Raw genomic sequence first — 8,958 nt, forward strand, 5'->3', positions numbered from 1 at the left:
CGACCAGTACTTATTCTCCATCTCTATTTGCCCTTGAGAGGGTGGTAGTAAGCTGCCTTCTTGAGGCACTGCAGGTGTAGGTACACCTACAGTGCTGTTAGAAAGGGAAATTCAGGTTTTTGATCCAACAACAGTAAAGGAACGGCAATATATTTTCAGGTCAGGATGGTGAGTGACTTAGACAGAAACCTCCATGTAGTGGTGCTCCCAGTTATCTTCTGCTCTTGTCCTTCTAGATGGTATTGGCCGTGAGTTTGGAAGATGTTGCCTAAGGAACATTGATGAGTTACTACAGTGCATGTTGTAGATCAGTGATCTCCAACTTTTTTAAGTCCAAGATCACTCATAGCATCAAAATGCAACACAACAGCTATTTTTAGGATTTTGATTTTATTAAAAAACCCCAAAAATACTTTTGCATAATGCTTACTTAGTGTGACACCTGTGCTTGCATATTAGCTGTAAGTGCTGTGAAGTCTGGGTCACAGTTTGAGATGGCCAGTCTCACACAGTTCATCAAATGTACATCTGTGAGATGAGTACAATACTTAGACTTGATGATTTTCATCTGGGAAAAAGCCACCTCACAGAATAAACCTTCACCCTGAATGCGCAGGATCCCAGAAGAGGATACTTCTCTCTGTTTACAAGTCCCCAAAAGTCTTTGACCCTTGACCTAGCTTTCAGTTCTACATCATTTTGCATGTTGATTATTTCCATGTTAAGTTCACTGCTTTGTTCGAACATCTACTGAAATTTTGCAGTCAGTTCTCCACTTGAAGAAAAAGATTTGAGACAAACATAATAATTTGTTCCTTCTTGTCCAACTTCTGAAATTTTGAATTTCATTTCCAATTATTGAGGTTAGGCACAAATTTGTGTGGATGGAACCCTTTCTGTTTGACATGTTGTTGGATTTTCTCCAGATCTGTGAAGTGCTCAGTAATTTTGTCCTTTAACTGGAAAGACTGCACGCCTAGTTTCAGCTTGAACACATTTACTACACTGATCGTGCGTAACAAATTTCTGTCCTTCCCCTGGAGTTTGCAATTCAGCTTGTTCAATTTTGCACTTATGACCATTAGAAATGCTCACCGGAATTCTCCCGCCCTGCTCACCACAGAATTGGAGCAGGCGAGGGGCGGACAACAGAAATATCCGTTGACCTTGGGTGGGAATTTCCAGTCTTGCTCAAACGAGGCCGTAAAATCCTGCCCGCCAAGTCTGTCAATCACACATTATCTGACAGCCTCATTGTGCACCTCATTTCTTGATTTAAGAAAGGTGACAATTTCAAGGAGCAGATCTAAAAATCTCTGGAGGACTTTTCCTCAACTGATCCACCTCACATCTGCATGAAGGATTAGCTCACCGTAGCTGGCATCTAACTCATTGAGTAACGATTGTTGCAGAGCTGTGGCACAAATTCAGTGACGATCTTCACAACAACTGTCTTTGCATGAGAGAAATTAATAACCTTGCTCACTTGACATGGTAAAAAAAAATTGTAAAAAAAAGCTCTCCCATTCTTGATAGGTTTTTGCCCTCTTGGGGGTGCATGGCACCTCACTCATCATTTTGTCTTCACTCAGTTTAGTCCACATTTTGGCGCCTGCATTTCAGCAGTCATTTAGCTGATTCCCTCATCATCCATGCATTTTTGGCAGCGGATCAGCAGCCAATGAGCTGATTTGCTCCTCATCATGAGAAGCCTAGTCCATGCATTTTCAGCAGTGGTTTGCCAACAAATGACAATCGGCTTTCTGAGACTCTAAGATCGACCTGTCAATCGCGATGGACTATTTGGAGATCACTGTTGTAGATGATATACACAGCCACACTGTTCATCAATGGTGGAGGGATTGAATGTTTGTGAACGGGATAGCAATCAAATGGGCTGCTTTCTCTTGGATAGAGTTGAACTTCTTGAGCGTTGTTGGAGCTGCAATCACTCAGGCAAGCGGAAAGTATCCCATTACAACCCTGACTTGTGCCTTGTGGTGAACATGTTTTTGGAATCAGGAGGTGAGTTAATCACTGAAGGACTCCTAGCCTTTGACCTGCTCTGGTAGCCACAGTATTTATTTAGCTAGTCCAGTTCAGTTTCTGGTCAATTAAAACCCGCAGGATGTTTTTAGTGGGGGTTTCTGCAACTGTAATGCCATTGAATGTCAAAGGCAATGGTTAGATCCATGAAATCTGTTCACTTAGTTAGGATATCTGAAGTTGTCTAGTGCTGATATATTGTGCCTTCTCTGCTTTCAAAAGCTGGGAAGAGGGCAATAATATGAAAGGAAAGCTCTCCCCCATTTAAAACACACAAGTTCAACATAAAATTAGACATTGATTCTACAATTTAATATCTGTTATTATTCTCATGCATGCTATTTTGAAAATCTGTCTGGCAAATGATTGTAGAAATGCAGAAAAGGACGTTTTATGTGTGTCGTTTTGTTTGGAGAGATATTCCTCTGTGATTGCCACAGGACTGGTGGTTGTCTTTGTGCTTGTAGATGTCAACAATGAAGGCATCTTTAAAGTCTTGTGGAAAGAGCCCTTGCTCCCTAGTGGACTGGAAGAGCCGAGTAATCTTTCTAAGCAGCTACAATCCAGCGTATTTATAGATCAATTTGCTCCAGTGGCTTTGCCACTCAATACAGCTTTCTCTGTTTCCAGCTGTGTGAGTGAAACGCCTACAGATGGGTTAGTGTTGACTTGGGGCAGCTTATTTATAGCTTTGTCAGTGATGTGGGATGGTCTGTTGAGGAGGTTATTGAAATGCTCAGCCTATCTCTCTGGGATCTGAGATTTCACTGAGTGGCCTAGTGCCTTCAGCTCTGAGTAACTGAGAGGAGCTGGCTGTTTGAGCACCAGAGACTATCCTGACAGATTCTAGAAGCAATTCATGTCATTTTTATCAGCATAGGCTTGGGTTTCATCTGCCTTTTAAACATCCTGCATCTCACAGAGTTTATGTTGCACTGTGCTGCAGAGGTTGTTATAAGCAGTTTTTTTTTTGCTGTAGACTTTTCATTTAGGTACATTTGTGTAACTTGTATTTTTCCTCAAGGAGATGCTCGATCTCAGTGTCATTTCCATCAAACCAGTCCTGGTGCTTTCACTTGGTGGGACCGAGTATCTTTAAAGCTATGGTGTACACAGTATCCCATAGGGAAGCCCAGATTTCCTCAAATTTTGGCTGAGGGGATCCAAATGTTATTTAGCCTCTTCTCTAGATCATCAATGAGCTGCTTTTGAATGTACTCCACCTTTAGTCTTGAGATGTTCAGATGGTTGGGGATTTGCTTCTCTTGAGTGGCCAGAAAAAATGCTTCATGGATACCCTGAAAGCTTCCCTCTAGGACTTTAAAATTGACTGTGCATCATGGGAGACCTTTGCCCAGAGTCACTCAGCCTGGAGGAGTGCAATTGTCAAAGGCGCATCAGCATACGAGGAGCAATAGATAGTGTCAACCCAAAACAAGTGCAAGACATGTAAAATCCATGAGAACAATGCCTCTAACTATCTGCCAAGCTCTTTTTGCTGTCATTGCTGTACTAGAACCTTTTGTGTCAAGATAGGACTCATCAGCCACCTTCGCACCCATACAGCCTAACGTCTGGATGACAAATGAAGATAGTGTTCTTCAATACTGAAGGACGAACGATGATGGCTAGAACCTTCATTCACTTCAGACATTGTTTCCTGATATTTGAAAAGGTGTTGCTATGGGTGGGGTCTCCTCAAAACTGAGTTTCCTCAGCCAATGCCTGTCACATCTGGATTGATACCCAGTGAGAAAAAAACATTCTGGCTGTTAGCCTGATACAGTAAAAAGTCTGACAACACCAGGTTTAAGTCCAACCGATTTATTTGATAGTAAACTCACTAGCTTTCGAGGTTACTCCCTTCGTCAGGTGAATGGAGAGTTCTGGCCTCAGACAGAGCATATAAAGCACAGTCAGTTTACAGATTATTGATTAGAATGCGAATCTTTACACCTAACCTGCTGTTCAAGTCTTAAAGTGGCTAACAATGTGAGTGGAAGGAGTACTCATGTCGCACTATCTGTAACCCCCGTGACTTGCCTGGGTTTGCAAAACCTCACTCCCTGTACTGTCTGGAGACAATACACATCTCTTTAACCTGTGATCAGTGCTCCTTCCACTCACATTGTTGGCCACTTTAAGACTTGAACAGCAGGTTAGATGTAAAGATTCACATTCTAATCAGTAATCTGTAAACTGTCTGTGCTTTATATGCTCTGTCTGAGGCCAGAACTCTCCATTCACCTGACAAAGCGGGTAACCTCGAAAGCTAGTGAGTTTACTATCAAATAAATCAGTTGGACTTAAACCTGGTGTTGTCAGACTTTTTACTGTTTACCCCAGTCCAACGCCGTCATATCCACATCATGTTAGCCTGATGCTAATGGAATCCATCTCGAGGGCCTGGCCTGATTCCATTTCATCAACTTTCCACCCTATTACTTCTCCCTGGGAAACCTGAAGCCAAAGGCCAGATTTACCAGTAGGTTACGGAGATTTTAAAAAATGTTTTATTCCATCCTTAAGTTACAAAGCCAATGCTCAGAGTGGACCAGGTAAACCCAAATCCATTCCTTGCTTGCTCCAAAAACTAAATTCAAATTCCAATTCAAGGTCCCCGTGAAAGGGGACAAGATCCAAGCTGATGAGATGAGGTACTGCACTCCATCTTGGGCTTGATCCGACGCTTGATCTTAGCCAAAAGGCTGAGGTTAGGTGCTTATGAATTATTTGTGGTGATTTAGGCATATTTTAACTTCTGCTGATTTGGTGCCTTCTCATTAAACTCACATAATTTGACAGTATAAGCACTGGAGAAGCAGCAACATGATCACTGTATAAGTGTTGAATGACCTGTGTACTTTCAGGCCCATGAGTCACTAGCTATTTGCCACAGGGAGATAGTGTTCACTCGGCAACAGATAAGATCCAAATGTGGTATCGGTGCAATACTTTCAATGTGAGGGGAATGTGTGAAATTTTTTTCTAAGGCACATATTTGTTTGAGTAGTTTTAAAAGCGGGCAGCAGCTGAGGTCATTGCTACATTTGGGTAGACTTGGGTCAGGCAGTTTGCCTTCACAGGAAGGCTGGTGCAGTACTGCCAAAGCTATTTGCATCAAGGAGGGGAAACTAATGTCAGAGATTTAGGGTCAAGTCTCCATCAAGCTTCTGGGTTCACTGAGAGTCCTGAGAGAGGGTGGTGCTTGATAGTGTAGAGGGATTAACTAGCTCTTCAGATCAACAGTGCCCAAGTAGAACTATCCATTCAGGAGATGTATCCTCCAGCAAGGAGGGGAACCTGAAAGGGAAGGACATGCGAGCGCACAAATCCAAACATCAGCAATCTTTTGGCCACCTGCACAAACAGCCTTGGAATGGGGAAGCAGCAGAAAGCTATGGCGAGCTGCGAGTAGGCACTAGGGCACAAATGAAGCCACTGTGCAACAAGGATATAGCGACAGAGGACATACTACCTCCAGATGTCAGAGAAGCCAAGAAGTCACAACCAATGCACCATCATGACAGAAGAGCTGAGCTCCAATGGCATTAGTGATCACACAATGCCAGTGTCCATTATGGGCTACACCTCCAGTTCATTCCAGGGTCCCACTGGACATAGGTGTGGCATCAAGGTGATGATTGATGCTCTCTTCAGGAGGGCCAATTGATATATACGCAATTAAACTAATACTGACAGTTAAGTTGGGAGAGCCAGAGGATTCAGTACCATCACTAGATTCCCCAAGGTGTAAGGTGTAATATATTGCAGGTATGTGGCCATCAAATCTCCCACAGGGCAGCCAGCACCCTCCATTAACAGCAAGGGGTTGCATTCCATCAACGTGCAATTCTGCGAACATCGCCAACTGACCCTGCAGATATGTGCTCGGTAACCTAGAGCCTACATACTCTGGCACTCTCAGTGTCCATGCTTTTCAAACCCCAGACATGGCTATTGACATCAGTGAGGAACCCCACGATGGAGACAGATAAGAAATACAACTCATGCCAAGCTGCAAGTCGAGCCACCATTGAGCAGATGGCAGGTGAAATTCAGATGCCCAGAACATTCTAGTGAGACAATTCAATATGTCCCAGTGAGGGTCTCCTGGGTTGTGATGCTGCGCTGCAATTTGCACAATCTGTTGCTGAGGAATGGGGAAGACCCATAAAGAGGCCATCCCGCCTATCAAGTCTGCACCGACTATCCTAAAGGGCATCCCACCCAGGCCCTCCATTCTGCCCCTTCTCTGTAACCCCACACATTTATCATGACTGATCCACCCGACCTACACAACTTTGGACACTAAGGGGCAATTTACCGTGGCCAATCCACCTAAGACACACACCTTTGGACTGTGGAAGTGTCATCCAGACTCAAATCAGGGCTCTATTCTCTCTCCATAGATGCTGTCAGCCCTGCTGAGATTTTTCAGCATTTTCTGTTTTTGATTCACTGATAATCTTTTGTTTTCTGCCAGCTTTGTTTCTGTGTAGTCAGTGACTTCAATTTTGTAACATGTTTATTATATAGTATTTTAACAAATGCTTTTTAAAGGCTCATATACACAACACTGACCACACTACTCTTATCACTCCTCTCCATAAGTACAGTGAAGAACTCCATCAAGTTAGTCAAACATGATTTGTTTATCACACATTTGTACTGAACTACATTCATTCAGTCAAATTCAGGCAATTACTTGTTTCCTTGCTGCGGCAACAATACTGCCTTGGTTTCCAAAACTAAGTGCTGGTCAATTTTCACCTCATGAATTAGCTCCAGATCTGATCTCACCAGGCACATGATTGGCCTAATCATTCACCTCTAGGTGTAGCTCAACGACCTTAAGTAAAAAAGTGTTTCTTCCATTACTGTCAAATCCTTTTACTAATCCCAGAAAATGAAAAATAATCCCAAACCTCTCTTCTTGGTGACAAGCTACATCCTTCTCTGATTCTCATCAAGTGTGACAAACTAGCTCATGGGTATTTCTCATATGAAAGATCAAAATGATTCACTTGGTCACCTCAGCTTTCTACAGCCCCCCATCCCACCAACTTCAAAACTCTCCACCACCCTGTCATACTCTAACTTTATCCACTTATCTCTGTGGCTTATCCATCCTCTCACTGCATTTAACAGTATCAAATTGCCAGGAGGTTTGCTGGTGCTATTAAGCAGGTTTAAATTAGTTTGGCATGTCATGGGAAATTCAGGATGAATTCAAATGGGGCAAAATTAAGAATGGAATTGGAAGGCAGAAAATTGATGAATAAGCCTGGAAGACAGAGGAAACAAAGGTTATAAAATTAAAAAAGAGAGTCTGACAGTGCTCAAAGTTTACATTTCAATGCAAGGAATATAACAGGTAAAACAGACGAGCTGAGGGCACAGATAGAAATGTGACAGTATGATACATTAGCTATTACAGAAACATGGCTTAAAGAAGGACAAGAATGGCAGCTCAATGTTCCTAGTTACAGGGTTTTGTGGTAAATATTAATGATTTGAATTTAAATATAACGGGCCAACACAAAATCTGGTCACGGGGTTGATAGTGAGGAAGAAGGAACTCCGTGGACCGCAGTAAGATATCAATGGATTGTTCAAGTGGATAGAAAAGTGGCAAATGGAATTTAATCTGGAGAAATATGGGGTGCACACTAAACTGAAGCATACAGAGAGGTGTAATGTAAGTGATGGACCTTACAGTATATGTCCACAGATGCCTAAATGTAGCAGGGCAGGTCAACAAGGTGTCATTAGAATCATAGTATTTTACAGGATAAAAATAGGCCTTTAGCCATAGTTTGCACTGATGGTTAAGAAGGCATCTGGAATACTTTCTTCTATTAGCCAATAAATAAAATACAAGAGCAGGGACATTATGTTGGAACTATATAAAATGCTAGTTAGGCCACAACTTGAGCATTGTGTGCAATTCTGGTCACCTCATTACAGAAAGGATATGATTGCATTCGAGAAGGTACAAGATTTATAAGGACATTACTAAGACTGGAAAATTGCAGTTATGAGGAAAGATTGGATAGGCTGGGGCTGTTCTCCTTCGAACATGAAGGCTGAGGGGAGATTTTATTGAGATGTAGGAAAATGGAGCAGAGCATGAGGAGTGGATGGGGAAGAACCTTTGGAAACAATTCAGCGACTAGACAGCATAGATTTAAAGTGATTGGTGTAAGGATTGGAGGCAAAATAAGGAAAAATATTTTCACCTAGAGGTAGAATTCTGGAACTCACTGTCTGAAAGGTAGCAGAGGCATAAATTCATAATTAGTGTAAAAGGTGCCTGGATTCCTTTAACTTCCAGGGCTATGGATGAAGTGCTGGAAAATGGGATTAGTCTGTAAACGAGTTAGTTTCTTGGCTGAAGGGGACACAGTGGGCAGAGTAGCCTGCTCTGTGCTGTAATTCTTTCTACTTTTGTAATTGGAAAGAATGTGCAGGGGTGGGGGTGAGCGGGAGGCAGAGGGTTGTGGCAGTATGTGAATTGCTTCCTAGGTGAGACAGCACTGACACTATACGCAAATAGCCTTCATCTATGCTGTAATTCTATATCTCAATGACATATCTCCTTTCAACCAATTCTTACAATACAATTACCACCCCTTGACCCAATACTCACTAACATTTTCTCCAAGCAATTGCTCTATCTTTCTAAACGACTGTAATTACCTCGACTCAAAGAAAGTCCCCACTCAGCCCCTCATCCTATCTCTCACCATATAAAAGCAAAATACTGTGGATGCTGCAAATCTGAAGTAAAAACAGAAAATGCTGGACAAATTCAACAGGTCTGACAGTTTTGGTGGTGAGAAACAGAGTTCATCTTTTGTATCTAAATGATCCTATCTCTAACCATTGCTTCCTCTCTGAGAAGAAGGA

The sequence above is a fragment of the Carcharhinus amblyrhynchos genome, chromosome 8 (assembly GCF_965287045.1).
Source record: "Carcharhinus amblyrhynchos chromosome 8, sCarAmb.v2.hapA, whole genome shotgun sequence".
Lineage (NCBI taxonomy): Eukaryota > Metazoa > Chordata > Chondrichthyes > Carcharhiniformes > Carcharhinidae > Carcharhinus > Carcharhinus amblyrhynchos.